Genomic DNA, 15,274 nt, shown 5'->3' with positions numbered 1-15,274 from the left:
GGGTACATGTGTCTCTTTCCATTCTGGTTTCCTCAGTGTGTATGCCCAGCGGTGGGATTGCTGGGTCATAAGGTAGTTCTATTTGCAATATTTTAAGGAATCTCCACACTGTTCTCCATAGTGGCTGTATTAGTTTGCATTCCCACCAACAGTGTAGGAGGGTTCCCTTTTCCCACACCCTCTCCAGCATTTATTGCTTGCAGATTTTTGGATCACAGCCATTCTGACTGGTGTGAAGTGGTACCTCATTGTGGTTTTGATTTGCATTTCTCTAATAATGAGTGATGTTGAGCATCTTTTCATGTGTTTGTTAGCCATCCGTATGTCTTCTTTGGAGAAATGTCTATTTAGTTCTTTGGCCCATTTTTTGCTTGGGTCGTTTATTTTTCTGGAATTGAGCTGCATAAGTTGCTTGTATATTTTTGAGATTAGTTGTTTGTCAGTTGCTTCATTTGCTATTATTTTCTCCCATTCCGAAGGCTGTCTTTTCACCTTGCTTATATTTTCCTTTGTTGTGCAGAAGCTTTTAATTTTAATTAGATCCCATTTGTTTATTTTTGCTTTTATTTCCAGAATTCTGGGAGGTGGATCATAGAGGATCCTGCTGTGATTTATGTCTGAGAGTGTTTTGCCTATGTTTTCCTCTAGGAGTTTTAGAGTTTCTGATCTTACATTTAGATCTTTAATCCATTTTGAGTTTATTTTTGTGTGCGGTGTTAGAAAGTGATCTTCTTTTACAAGTGGTTGACCAGTTTTCCCAGCACCACCTGTTAAAGAGATTATCTTTACTCCTTTGTATATTCTTGCCTCCTTTGTCAAAGATAAGGTGTCCATATGTGTGTGGATTTATCTCTGGGCTTTCTATTTTGTTCCATTGATCTATATATCTGTCTTTGTGCCAGTACCATACTGTCTTGATGACTGTGGCTTTGTAGTAGAGCCTGAAGTCAGGCAAGTTGATTCCTCCAGTGCCATTCTTCTTTCTCAAGATTGCTTTGGCTAATTGAGGTTTTTTTATTTCCATACAAATCTTGAAATTATTTGTTCTAGTTCTGTGAAAAATGTGGCTGGTAGCTTGATAGGGATTGCATTGAATTTGTAAATTGCTTTGGGAAGCATACTCATTTTCACTATATTGATTCTTCCGATCCATGAACATGGTATATTTCTCCATCTATTAGTGTCCTCTTTGATTTCTTTCATCAGTGTTTTATAGTTTTCTATATATAGGTCTTTAGTTTCTTTAGGTAGATATATTCCTAAGTATTTTATTCTTTTCGTTGCAATGGTGAATGGAATTCTTTCTTGGAATAATGGAATAATTTCTTTTTCTACTTTCTCATTATTCGTGTATAGGAATGCCAGGGATTTCCATGTGTTGATTTTATATCCTGCAACTTTACTATATTCATTGATGAGGTCTAGTAATTTTCTGGTGGAGTCTTTAGGGTTTTCCATGTAGAGGATCATGTCATCTGCAAACAGTGAGAGTTTTACTTCTTCTTTTCCAATTTGGATTCCTTTTATTTCTTTTTCTGCTCCGATTGATGTGGCCAAAACTTCCAGAACTATGTTAAATAGTAGCGGTGAACGTGGACACCCTTGTCTTGTTCCTGACTTTAGGGGAAATGCTTTCAATTTCTCACCATTGAGGATAATGTTTGCTGTGGGTTTGTCATAGATAGCTTTTATTATGTTGATGTATGTTCCTTCTATTCCTGCTTTCTGGAGAGTTTGTATCATAAACGGATGTTGGATTTTGTCAAAGGCCTTCTCTACATCTATTGAGATAAACATATGGTTTTTATTTTTCAATTTGTTAATGTGGTGAATTACATTGATTGATTTGCGGATATTGAAGAATCCTTGCATCCCTGGGATAAAGCCCACTTGGTCATGGTGTATGATCTTTTTAATGTGTTGTTGGATTCTGATTGCTAGAATTTTGTTGAGGATTTTTGCATCTATGTTCACCAGTGATACTGGCCTGTAGCTTTCTTTTTTTGTGACATCTTTGTCAGGTTTTGGTATTAGGGTAATGGTGGCCTCATAGAATGAGTTTGGAAGTTTCCCTTCCTCTGCAATTTTCTGGAAGAGTTTGAGGAGGATAGGTGTTAGCTCTTCTTGAAATTTTTGGTAGAATTCAGCTGTGAAGCCGTCTGGACCTGGGCTTTTGTTTGCTGGAAGATTTCTGATTACAGTTTCAATTTCCATGCTTGTGATGGGTCTGTTAAGATTTTCTATTTCTTCCTGGTTCAGTTTTGGAAAATTGTACTTTTCTAAGAATTTGTCCATTTCTTCCACGTTGTCCATTTTATTGGCATACAACTGCTGATAGTAGTCTCTTATGATCCTTTGTATTTCTGTGTTGTCTGTTGTGATCTCTCCATTTTCATTTCTAATTTTATTGATTTGATTTTTCTCTCTTTGCTTCTTGATGAGTCTGGCTAATGGTTTGTCAATTTTATTTATCGTTTCAAAGAACCAGCTTTTGGCTTTGTTGATTTTTGCTATGGTCTCTTTTGTTTCTTTTGCATTTATTTCTGCCCTAATTTTTAAGATTTCTTTCCTTCTACTAACTCTGGGGTTCTCCAGTTCTTCCTTTTCTAGTTGCTTTAGGTGTAGAGTTAGGTTATTTATTTGACTTTCTTCTTGTTTCTTGAGGTATGCCAGTATTGCTATGAACTTTCCTCTTAGCACTGCTTTTATAGTGTCCCACAGGTTTTGGGTTGTTGTGTTTTCATTTTCATTAGTGTCTATGCATATTTTGATTTCTTTTTTGATTTCTTCTGTGATTTGTTGGTTATTCAGAAGTGTGTTGTTCAACCTCCATATGTTGGAATTTTTAATAGTTTTTCTCCTGTAATTGAGATCTAATCTTAATGCATTATGGTCAGAAAAGATGCTTGGAATGATTTCGATTTTTTTGAATTTATCAAGTTTAGATTTATGGCCCAGGATGTGATCTATCCCGGAGAAGGTTCCATGAGCACTTGAAAAAAAGGTGAAATTCATTGTTTTGGGGTGAAATGTCCTATAGATATCAATTAGGTCTAACTGATCTAATGTATCATTTAAAGTTTGCGTTTCTTTGTTAATTTTCTGTTTAGTTGATCTGTCCATAGGTGTGAGTGGGGTATTAAAGTCTCCCACTATTATTGTGTTATTGTTGATTTCCCCTTTCATACTTGTTAGCATTTGTCTTACATATTTTGGTGCTCCTATATTGGGTGCATATATATTTATAATTGTTATATCTTCTTCTTGGATTGTTCCTTTGATCATTATGTAGTGGCCTTCTTTGTCTCTTTTCACAGCCTTTGTTTTAAAGTCTATTTTATCGGATATGAGTATTGCCACTCCTGCTTTCTTTTGGTCTCTATTTGCGTGGTATATCTTTTTCCAGCCCTTCACTTTCAGTCTGTATGTGTCCCTTGTTTTGAGGTGGGTCTCTTGTAAGCAGCATATAGAGGGGTCTTGTTTTTGTATCCATTCGGCCAGTCTTTGTCTTTTGGTTGGGGCATTCAACCCATTTACGTTTAAGGTAATTATTGATATGTATGGTCCCGTTACCATTTACTTTATTGTTTTGGGTTCAGGTTTGTACACCCTTTTCGTGTTTCCTGTCTAGAGAATATCCTTTAGAATTTGTTGGAGAGCTGGTTTGGTGGTGCTGAATTCTCTCAGATTTGCTTGTCTGTAAAGCTTTTGATTTCCCCTTCATATTTGAATGAGATCCTTGCTGGGTACAGTAATCTGGGCTGTAGGTTATTATCTTTCATCACTTTAAGTATGTCCTGCCATCCCCTCCTGGCCTGAAGAGTTTCTATTGAAAGATCAGCTGTTATCCTTATGGGAATCCCCTTGTGTGTTATTTGTTGTTTTTCCCTGGCTGCTTTTAATATTTGTTCTTTGTGTTTGATCTTTGTTAATTTGATTAATATGTGTCTTGGGGTGTTTCGCCTTGGGTTCATCCTATTTGGAACTCTCTGTGTTTCTTGGACTTGGGTGATTATTTCCTTCCCCATTTTAGGGAAGTTTTCAACTATTATCTCCTCAAGGATTTTCTCATGATCTTTCTTTCTGTCTCCTTCTTCTGGGACTCCTATAATTCGAATGTTGGAGCATTTCATATTGTCCTGGAGGTCTCTGAGATTTTCCTCATTTCTTTTAATTCGTTTTTCTTGTTTCCTCTCTGATTCATTTATTTCTACCATTCTATCTTCTATTTCACTAATCCTATCTTCTGCCTCCATTATTCTACTATTTGTTGCCTCCAGAGTGTTTCTGATCTCGTTTATTGTGGTATTCATTATATTTTGACTCTTTTTTATTTCTTCTAGGTCCTTGTTAAACCTTTCTTGCATCTTCTCAATCCTTGTCTCTAGGCTATTTATCTGTGATTCCATGTTGATTTCAAGATTTTGGATCATTTTCACTATCAATTTTCAGAATTCCTTCTCTGGTAGATTCCCTACTTCTTCCTCTTTTGTTTGGTTTGGTGGGCAACTCTCCTGTTTCTTTATCTGCTGAGTATTCCTCTGTCTCTTCATCTTGGTTATATTGCTGCGTTTGGGGTGGCCTTTTTATATTCTGGTAATTTGTGGAGTTCTCTCTATTATGGAGCTTCCTCACTTTGGGTGGGGTTCTATCAGTGGCTTGTCAAGGTTTCCTGGTTAGGGAGGCTTGTGTTGGAGTTTTGGTGGGTGGAGCTGGGTTTCTTCTCTCTGGAGTGCAGTGGAGTGACCCATAATGGGTTATGAGACATCAAAGGTTTTGGGATAATTTTGAGCTGCCTGTATATTGAAGCTCAGGGGAGTGTTCCAGTGTTGCTGGAGAATTTGCGTGGTATGTCTTGTTTTGGAACTTGTTGGCCCTTGGGTGGAGCTTGGTTTCGGTGTAGGTATGAAGGCATTTGATGAGCTCCTATTGCTTAATGTTCCCTGAATTCAAGAGTCCTCTAATGTTTTCAGGCTTTGGATTTAAGCCTCCTGCTTCTGGTTTTCAGTTTTATTTTTACAGTAGCCTCTAGACTTCTCCATCTATACAGCACCGATGATAAAACATCTAGGTTAAAGATGAAAAGTTTTTCCACATTGAGGGACACTCAGAGAGGTTCACTGAGTTACAAGGAGAAGAGAAGATGGAGGGGGTAGTTAGAGGTAACTGGAATGAGATGCAGTGAGATCAAAAGAGAAGAGAGCAAGCTAGCCAGTAGTCACTTCCTTATGTGCACTCTATAGTCTGGACCGCTCAGAGGTATTTACAGAGTTATACGGGGCAGAGGAGAGGGAGGAAGTAGACAGAGGTGACCAGGAGGACAAGAGAGAGGAATGAGTAGGAGAGAGACAAATCCTGCCAGTAACCAGTTCCTTAGGTGTTCTCCGCCATCTGGAACACACAGAGATTCACAGAGTTGGATAGAGAAGAGATGGGGGAGAAAAGAGACAGAGGCCACCTGGTGGAGAAAAAGGGGAGTCCAGAGGAGGAGAGAGTGATCAAGCCAGTAATCTTGCTCTCAGGTAAACTTGGGTAGTGAAGTTTGGGTTTTTAAATGTACAAAATTGACCACAAAAACCTAAGAGGAAAGATTAAAAATCTAGAGTAGAGGTTGGATTTTCAAAGATACAATATTAAAGAAAAGCAGAAGGAAAAAGGGAGAAAGGAAAAAAAAGAATTATTAAAAAACAAACAAACAAACAAAACAAAGCAAAACAAAACAAAAAAAACCACCATCCAAAGACTATATATGGTGTTTGCCTTAAAAAAAAAAAAGTATTTTTTTAAAAAAAATAGTAATAATAGGTTATAGAAATAAAAATTAGAGGAGAAATAGAAGATTTAACAATTAAAAAGTTTGAAAAAAAAAGAAAAACAAAAAGCAAAAAAAAAAAAAGGAATGATTTTAAAAATAGTCAAAAATATATCTGGCCCTTCTCTGATGTTATGGGCCGTGTGGGATCACTTCCAAGGTGGTTCCCTCTGTTTAACTTCTTCTGTTTGCTGGTTTTTTATGCTCACTAGTTCAGTCGCGCTGTGGGGAGGGGGGATGCTGCAAACAAATAGCACCGTCGTGTGCACCCAGTATCTCAGCCCCGCTTGACCTGTCCTTTCTCGCGGCGCACAAACCACTCCGGCTCTACGATGCTCAGCCGGGAACCGTCTGGGGCCGGCCCTAGGCTGCGTGCACTTCCCCGGTCCAAGCCGCTCAGGTTCGGCGCTCAGGCAGCCCTCAGAGCCACAAATGCGGCTGGGACTGGGCTTTGTGCCCTTCCCAGGTCCGAGTAGCTCAGGAGTTTGGCAAGCACGATCGCCGCAGCTTGTCACCTTTTCTGCCGCTGCTGCTCAGCTTTCTGGGTGGACCGCTGGCGCACCCCGTGACGCAGATTGTGACTGTCCAGCACCCCCAGAAGTCTTAGCAAAGAAGCCTGCTTGCAGTTAGGTGAGTAAAGTCTCTCCAGGTCTGCAATTGCCCCTTTCCAGTCCTTACGGCTCTGGTTGCCTGTCCCCGGCGGGGGATGGTCTGCAGCCGGCTTTTTCCGTTCCGTCCTTTGTTCTGTGCTCAGTCCTGGTGGTGTCTTATGTTCGAGCTTTTCGCGTGGTAGCTATCCCACAGTCTGGTTTGCTAGCCCAAGTTAGATCATTCTGGTTGCGCGTGGGGTGTTCCTGCCCGATTCTTACAAAGCACTGCAGCCCGTGCCTCCCACGCGTCCCTGCCCTGCCCCCACTTCCCAATGGCGGATGCAGGCGTCTGTGCTGCTTTTCCGCTGGGGGAGTTACTGTTGGGCTTGTAATCTGTTGGTTTTAATGATTTATCTATTTTTCTTTCCTCTTATGTTGCCCTCTGTGTTTCCAAGGCTCGCCGCAGACTCAGCAGGGAGAGTGTTTCCTGGTGTTTGGAAACCTCTCTTCTTAAAATTCCCTTCCCGGGACGGGCTTCCCTTCCAGGGATGGGGCTCCCTCCCCACCTCCTTTGTCTCCTTTCTCGTCTTTTATATTTTTTCCTACCTGTTTTTGAAGACAATGGTCTGCTTTTCTGGTTGCCTGATGTCCTCTGCCAGCCTACAGAAGTTGTTTTGTGGAGTTTGCTTGGCGTTGAAATGTTCTTTTGAGGAATTTGTGAGGGAGAAAGTGGTCTTCCCGTCCTATTCCTCCGCCATCTTTCCCTCCCTCTCCTTTTTTTTTTTTTTTTGTAATTTAGCTGGTATTCACAATATCTAATACAGCTAACTCTAACTGTGTTCATAGACCTTCTTTCTAATGGTTTGTAATGTAAATTTTTTACAGTCTCTATTGGGGAATTGTTGCTGTGATATGATTGGTGAAGCTGGACAAAGGAATGATGTAACATGATAAAATTCTTATAAGATTATTTAGATATATGCATTCTACAATCGTTGCCATTATGATAAATTGTGTAAATGAGAAAAAAATTATAACAGATTGCTGCACAACTTTCTGAATGTTCAAATAATGTCCAAGAAAAATGTCATCTCTTTTCATTCATAAATTTATATATATTAATATGTATGGTTTTGATACATGAATTTTAGCAAATACACTATATTCTGGCTTCTAATTATTCATAAAAATGTTTTACTACTAAGAGGACAGCTTTAGAGAGAACACATTTTCAGTTAATCTTCATGTCCACTTTTACTGGCTGTACAAACCTGAACAATCTGTCTCACAATATATGCCAGTGAGGGGAATAATTGTAAATAGACAATATTTCTTTAATTGCACATTACCCAGACACTTAATATCCTTACAATAGGGACATATGTGTCTCTCAATATTTGTGTCACCCTATTATGTGATTCATTACGTATTGAAATTTGCCAGTTAATCGTCTTTTTTTAGACTATGCTTCTTTCAAAATTGTTCAGGTTTTCATTCTGTATTTTAGATAGAGAACAAAAAGGTAAGTATAAGAAATATAAGCAGATGGAGAGAAATTTCATTCATAAAAATTTCCTCCTTTAATATTTACATATTTTAACCTTACTTTAATTTTTCCTTCAAACTCACTACCCTATCCCTGAAAAACTTTTCTTACCTCTCTTGATTTACATAGAGCTTTACCATTATGTTTATATTTCTCTTAACTCCCTCCACTTCATACAATTTCATGATGCCATATTTATCTCTTTGCCTATGTATCCCTTATCCTTATTTTTCACTTTATTCTACCACATCCATTCTCAGAATCATAACCAGCAGAGGAAAACTGCAATTTCTCAGTACACACATTGACTGTACAGACTGTACTTGCAGATTTTGTTTTAGCATACAAAATGGGAATGATAGGTTACATCAGAGACTGAGGAGATGGAAATACTATAAAGAACAAAAAATAAGACTTAAAAAAAATTTCTATTTATTGAGCTAGTTATTTTTCGTTGGGCTTCCCCGGTGGCTTACATGGTAATGCAGGAGACCTGGGTTGAATCACTGGGTTGGGAAGATCCCCTGGAGAAAGAAATGGCAACCCACTCCAGTATTCTTGCCTGGAGAATCCCATGGTCAGAGGAACCTGGCAGCCAGTCCATGGAGTCGCAAAGAGTTGGACACAACTGAGCGACTAACACATACACATTTTTGGCTACTCTGGGTCTTCGTTGCTGTGTGGGCTTTCTCTAGTTCCTGGGAGTATGGTCTACTCTGTATAGTTATAGTGTACGGGCTTTTCATTGGAGTGGCTTCTCTTGTTGCAGAGCACAGGCTCTAGAGTGCAGGCTCTGTAGTTGTCATGCAGGGGCCTACTTACTGTGCAGCATATGAGATTCTCTTGAACCCGAAGTCAAAGTGGTGTCCCCTTCACTGCATGGTGAACTCTCAACCACTGGGCCACCAGGGAAACCCAAGAACAGAAAATAAGAGTATTTCCAATGCCCCATATTAATTTATATGAAATTGGATCAGGTTAGCTATGAAGATAAATGAGTCTAAAATCAGGCATTTGAGTTTGATTAATTGAGTAAAATGGAAAAGATGTACTGCTGCTGCTGCTGCCGCTAAGTCGCTTCAGTTGTGTCTGACTCTGTGCGACCCCATAGACAGCAACCTATCAGGCTCCTCCGTCCCTGGGATTCTCCAGGCAACAACACTGGAGTGGGTTGCCATTTCCTTTTCCAATGCATGAAAATGAAAAGTGAAAGTGAAGTCACTTAGTCATGTTCAACTCTTCGAGATCCCGTGGACCGTAGCCCTCCAGGCTCCTCCAGCCATGAGATATACCAGGCAAGAGTACTGGAGTGTGGTGCCATTGCCTTCTCCTCGCTCTGTTTATTGAGGATGAATAGTGTGTGTGTGTATGAAACCTGGGCTTCAATGATATATATAATTTTGATTCTAGTCTGAGAACTTAATTGAACAGGAAATGGCATATACCCAAACTCTTGGATGATATAATGAGAGAAAAAGCATTTATTATACTTTAAAAGTTCTTTATATCCCTGATCGACTTACATAAAAACTATCAACAATTACTACTGTTATATAGATAATTCTCTAAAAGAACTGCAAGCTGAACTTTTAATTAATCTATCCAGATATTTTGCGCATGCATCTATTACTATCTCTGAAAAAATAAAACACTTTTAAAACATGAATGAACTTTGTTTTGCTGTACATGAAAAATTGCTTTGCTGCTGCTGCTGCTAAGTTGCTTCAGTGATGTCCAACTCTGTGTGACCCCATAGATGGCAGCACACCAGGCTCCCCATCCCTGGGATTCTCCAGGCAAGAACACTGGAGTGGGTTGCCATTTCCTTCTCCAATGCATGAAAGTGAAAAGTGAAAGTGAAGTTGCTCGGTCGTGTCCCACTCTTAGTGACCCCATGGACTGCAGCCTACCAGGCTCCTCTGTCCATAGGATTCTCCACCAAGAGTACTGGAGTTGGTTGCCATTACCTAACTTTGCCTTAAATAATGATTATTCCTGTTATGTCTCCCTTGGGTTCTTTTTTTTTTTTTTTTTTCTTTTTCTTCTATTTGGACAGAGCAATTGTCAGAAAACTGGAATGGGAAATCATACAAGGGTGGTAGTGTTTATTCTAGCAGGTTTAACAAGTGACCCACAAATGAAAATTGCTTTATTTATCTTCCTACTACTCACCTACTTGCAAAGCATCACTGGCAATCTGATTATCATCACACTCACCCTGCTAGATACTCACCTGAAGACCCCCATGTACTTTTTCCTTCAAAATTTTTCCTTTTTAGAAATTTTGTATACTACTACATGCATCCGTAAATTGCTGGTTATGATGGCAACAGGAGACAAAACCATTTCCTATAACAGTTGTGTGACTCAAGTGTTTTTTGCCTTTCTTCTTGGAGCGTCTGAATTTTACTGTCAGCAATGTCCTATGACCACTATGTTGCCATCTGTGAGCCCTTGCCTTACACAACCATCATGAACAGTAAAATCTCCATGCAACTTGTCCTCAGTTGTTGGTTTGCTGGATTCTTTGTCATCTTTCCACCACTCGTCTATGGCCTAAACCTTGACTTCTGTGCCTCCAACGTTGTTGATCATTTCTATTGCGACACCACTCCCCTCCTACAAATCTCCTGCTCAGATACAAAGTTAATCGAGATGATGGGATTCATCTCAGCTGTGGTGACACTGGTGATCACATTGGTAATGGTGACCATATCATATACCTGTATTACCTTGACCATTCTAAGAAGTCCCTCAGCTAGTGATAGGAGAAAGGCTTTTTCAACGTGTTCTTCTCACATGGTTGTGATATTCCTTTCTTACAGCAGCTCCATGTTTATGTATGTTAAACCTTCAGTCAAACAAAGAATATCTTTTTCCAAAGTAATTTCAGTGCTCAACACCTCTGTTGCTCCACTTTTGAATCCTTTCATTTATAACTTAAGTAACCAACAAGTGAAGAAAACCTTCATGAATATGATACACAGAGTTGTTTCTTTCTCAAAGAAATGAATATGATTTGCACTATACATAAAGAAGATAAACAAAAAGGTGTCAATCAACAACAGCATATCCAATGTAGTTCTAATACATATTTCCTGTGTTTTTACTCTAATTTCTACAACATTAATCTTTATTTAAAGCTTTATTTTTACACAAATTTTGTGCTAGAATTTTAATTTTATTTATATTCTTCTATATTAATTTTGAATCTCACCTTCTTTGTACATGTAAAAGAAATTGAGACACATTTTTAATTTGTTTCTTTATCTCTCAGTTCCAGTTAGTCAAGCCTAAAAGTAACCTTACACTTGAACTATATTTGAAGCAGCTTGTAATGCCATGTTATTACTATCTTTTAGTTGTTATCATTTAATAGCTACTTAAATCTAATATTCATGTATATTTTTCATACTACTAATTTATTAATGCACATTCTATTTAAAATAATAGAAAATTAAAACAAATTAATATAATATTCATATTTTAAGTGTTTATTAAATATGATTATCATTTTAATACATTCTTTAGAAATTAGTTCTTTATAAGAAAGTATATATATGGAATTTAGAAAGATGGTAACAATAACCCTGTATGCGAGACAGCAAAAGAGACACAGATGTATAGAATAGTCGTTTGGACTCTGTGGGAGAGGGTGAGGGTGGGATGATTTGGGAGAATGGCATTGAAACATGTATAATATCATATATGAAATGAATTGCCAGTCTAGGTTCGATGCATGAAACTGGATGCTTGGGGCTGGTGCACTGGGACGACCCAGAGGGATGGTACGGGGAGGGACGAAGGAGGGGGGTTCAGGATGGGGAACACATGTATACCTGTGGCAGATTCATGTTGATATATGGCAAAACCAATACAATATTGTAAAGTATTTAACCTCCAATTAAAATAAATCCATTTATATTAAAAAAAACAACAAAAAAGAAAGTATATTTGAATACTATCTTATGAGCAAAATAAATGACAGGCAGGAAGAAAACTACATATAATATGTAACTGACCAGACAATTTTATATATTTATTTAAAAACCATAAAATGAACTATATTTTAAAGGCTATTTGGATCTTAAACATAATTTTAGGGAAAATGTATATTTAAACAAATTATTCCATTTTTGGTGATAATTTAAGTACATACATATATACATTTTGAGACAATCTAATTAAAATAAGACTTGCTGCTAAGTCGCTTCAGTCCTGTCCAACTCTTAGTGACTGCATGGACTGCAGCCCACCAGGCTCCTCCATCCATGGGATTTTCCAGGCAAGAGTACTGGAGTGGGTTGCCAAAGTCTCTCTAAATTCCTTACTAATTTTGATTCTGTTATGTGCTAATTAGAGGAATGTCCTTTAAAAACATAAGTTCAAGTTAAACCACTACTTTATCATTGAGCTATTCTGAAATATTTTATATATTTTAAAGATATATCATCTACTCTGTATTTAACATACAGCATGTACTGAAACTCTTGATAAGGATGCAGCAGTTTTAAACTAAAATGTCCCAATTCCTATTTCTTTCTGTACCAAGGCAGATTAAAGTTACATCATCTGTCATCTTCATTATTTCAGTTTGTCCATGAAATATCAATCTGATTATTTCTATTCATGCCAGTACCATCACCTCTGAATCCTGAATCCTCAGAGAACTTTCTACTACTTTTTTGTTTGTTTTTGATTAAATTAGATCTCTAACGCAACTTTTTTTCCATTCACAATCCAATTTATTTTTCCACAATAATAAGTGCGATTTTATTTTTTTTAATATAAATTTATTTATTTTAATTGGAGGTACTTCTATTTAAAAGTTGTGTTAGATTTCCCATCCTAACACAACTTTTAAATAGAAGTACCACTTACTTCTTAAGAAGGCTTCCATGTGAAATGCTAAAATACTTTATCCTTAAATGCTTTCACCTTTTCAGCTCTGCTGAAGTAGGCTGAACAACAAATATATTATTTGAGATAAGAACTCAGTTTATTGACTACTCAGTAAATGACAGAAACTGGTAGGTATTTTATGTAAATCATATAATTTTGGAAACAATTGTGTGATATAAAAATCATTATCATTATGCATAAGAGCAAAGGATAGCTCAGTGAAGCCACTGGAAAGAAAAATCAAGAAGACAATCCTATCCATAATAATAATTAATAATTAATAATTTCACCAAGAAGAATAAATTGCTCAAGAAGAAATTTAACCAGGGATGTGAACTATTTCTATTCTGAAAGTATAAAACATTGATGAAAGGCATTGAGTGTGATGCAGATATATGGAAAGATATCCTGTGTTTATGGATTAAAAGAATTAATTATGTTGTTAATATATCCACACTACCCAAAGTTATCTACAGATTTAATGAAATCCCTGTTAAGATCCCTATGACATTTTTCACAAAACTAGAACAAATAATCCTAAAATTTTATAGAATCACAATAGATCTCAAATAGTCAATGAAATTTTCAGAAAAAAGAACAATGCTGGAGATCTCACACTCCCTTACTTCAGACCATACTATAAAGTTACAGTCATCAAATCAGTATGGTCTTGCAAAAAAAAAAAAAAAAAGACACAGAGATCAATGGAGCAGAATAGAAAGCCCAGAAACAGTGCATGATGGCTAAGACATTTCAGTCTTGTCCAACTCTTTGTGACCCTATGGACTGTAGCCCACCAGGCTCCTCTGTCCATGAGATTCTTCAGTTAAGAATACTGGACTGGGTTGCCATTCATTAGCAAACAACTCAATTAAAAATGGGGCAGAAGGGCTGAATAGACATTATTTTTCTCCCAAAGAAGACATACAGATGGCCAACAGGCACATGAAAAGGTGCTCTACATCCCTGATCATCATATTTGGTAATCTTCTCTTCTAGTGTATTCCTTGTGCTTTCTCTTGTAGGTCTCCTGGAAGGAGGAAAACAAAACAAAACAAAACAAAACACCAAGCAGCTGAAGAATGAGAAACCATACAGAAACAATAGAGTTTACCCTCCTGGGACTGTTAAATGACCCACAATTTCAGGTTGTGATCTTAGTCTTTCTGCTCATCACCTACATGCTCAGCATCACTGGGAACCTGACCATTATCACCTTGACCCTGCTGGATGCCCACCTCCAAACCCCCGTGTATTTCTTCCTCAGAAATTTCTCCATCTTAGAAATATCATTCAGAACTGTCAGTATACCCAAGTTCCTGGCCACCATTATTACAGGAGATAAAACCAATTCTTTTAATGACTGCATTGCTCAGTTATTTATTTATTTATTTTTCATTCTCTTGGGAGTCACGGAGTTTTACCTTCTGGCTGCCATGTCCTATGACCGCTACATTGCCATCTGCAAACCACTGCACTACATGACCGTCATGAATCACAGAGTCTGCACATTGCTTGTCTTCTCTTCCTGGCTAGTTTCATTCTTAATCAAATTCCCTGCACTCATGTTACTCTTAAACCTTGATTACTGTAGGTCTAATATTATTGACCATTTTACCTGTGATTATTTTCCTTTGCTTCAACTGTCTTGTTCAGACACAAACTTTCTCAAAATGATGGGGTTTTCCTGTGCTGCGTTTATTCTAATGTTCACTTTGGCATTAATAATTCTGTCCTATATATACATCATCAGAACAATTTTAAGAATTCCTTCTACTAGTCAGAGGACAAAGGCCTTTTCCACATGTTCTTCCCACATGATTGTCCTCTCCATCTCTTATGGCAGCTGCATTTTTATGTACATTAAACCCTCAGCACAGGAGAGGGTGTCTTTGAGCAAGGGGGTGGCTGTGCTAAACACCTCAGTAGCCCCCACGCTGAATCCCTTCATTTACAGCCTACAGAATGAGCAAGTCAAACAAGCCTTCATGGACGTGGCAAGAAAGACTTTTTCAGAAACAAATGAAATGATGTGCTATAATAAATTAGAGACATTTTGTAGGGCAACTTTAAAAAATATATAATCAAGGATTTTATTCAAATCACAATGACTTCTCTGTCAACCTTGTTTATTCTTTTTATTCCTAGGAGTTGAAAATCATATTTGTTTATACATTTCTCATTCAATTTGAACAACTTTTCTTATGTCTTTCTGACTCCCATTCTTCTGAACATTTTGTTAGTTGCAACTTCTTAAGTTAAAAATTGTTTAATATAAATTCCTGTTTTGAGTTTGGATGTGATATTTAGTTTACTCAACACAGGAAATATAATCTTATGAATTTCATTTACAGTATATTTGACAGAAACTCTTTTTACCATTTTATAGTTTTAAAAAAATTTATGTTTATTATTTATTTTTTT

The 15,274-nt window shown here is 37.4% G+C and overlaps 2 pseudogenes; both read left to right on the top strand.

Moving 5' to 3' along the window:
* The first annotated feature begins 10,025 nt into the window (after window positions 1-10,025).
* On the top strand, window positions 10,026-10,960 carry LOC138438290 (olfactory receptor 6C74-like; annotated as a pseudogene).
* Window positions 10,961-13,932: 2,972 nt separating this feature from the next.
* Window positions 13,933-14,881, top strand: LOC138438289 (olfactory receptor 6C1-like; annotated as a pseudogene).
* Window positions 14,882-15,274: the final 393 nt, after the last annotated feature.

This window comes from Ovis canadensis, chromosome 3, assembly GCF_042477335.2.
Source record: "Ovis canadensis isolate MfBH-ARS-UI-01 breed Bighorn chromosome 3, ARS-UI_OviCan_v2, whole genome shotgun sequence".
Taxonomy (NCBI): domain Eukaryota; kingdom Metazoa; phylum Chordata; class Mammalia; order Artiodactyla; family Bovidae; genus Ovis; species Ovis canadensis.
The sequence above is the reverse complement of the archived record's forward strand: the minus strand, read 5'-3'. Positions and strand labels throughout refer to the sequence as shown.